This window comes from Apaloderma vittatum, unplaced genomic scaffold, assembly GCF_000703405.1.
Source record: "Apaloderma vittatum isolate BGI_N311 unplaced genomic scaffold, ASM70340v1 scaffold22617, whole genome shotgun sequence".
NCBI classification, from domain to species: Eukaryota; Metazoa; Chordata; class Aves; order Trogoniformes; family Trogonidae; genus Apaloderma; species Apaloderma vittatum.
The window spans coordinates 10,427-10,919 of NW_009728140.1; positions in this window are offsets into that span (position 1 = coordinate 10,427).

The following is a 493-nucleotide window of genomic DNA, read 5'->3' on the forward strand; positions in this document are numbered from 1 at the left end:
CCTCCCGCCCCCCCGCCGCGCCCCCCAGCCGCAGAGATGCTCAAGGTGCCCATCACAGGTGGGACAGTCACCTCCTGTGGACCCACCCCCCTGGTACATATTTGTTCTTCAGCAGACAACAAGCAGAAAAGACCTTTCAGACCCCAAAGCTGCCTCATCACAGCTCAGAGACCCAGAGTCTTGCCAAGAAGCCATCCCAGGGCTAGAAAGAAGCTTTCACAGAAGGCTTTGAAGCCTTCCAGCTGTTTCCCAAAGCACAGCAGAGGCAGTATGACACCCTAAGTTGTCACTTTTGGCCTTGAAAAGCCAAGACACCCCCCACCCACGGCTGGGGGAAGGCAGCAGAGACAAGCTCTGTGCTTCCTCGGGGAGCTGGACGAGCCCCACGGGGCAGGGCTGGGGGAACGCGGCCCCTCAGCAGGTACATCTCAGCCCCAGTGCTCCCCAGGGCCAGGAGCCAAGGGCTCCAGGCATGGAGCCATTTCTGAGCCCA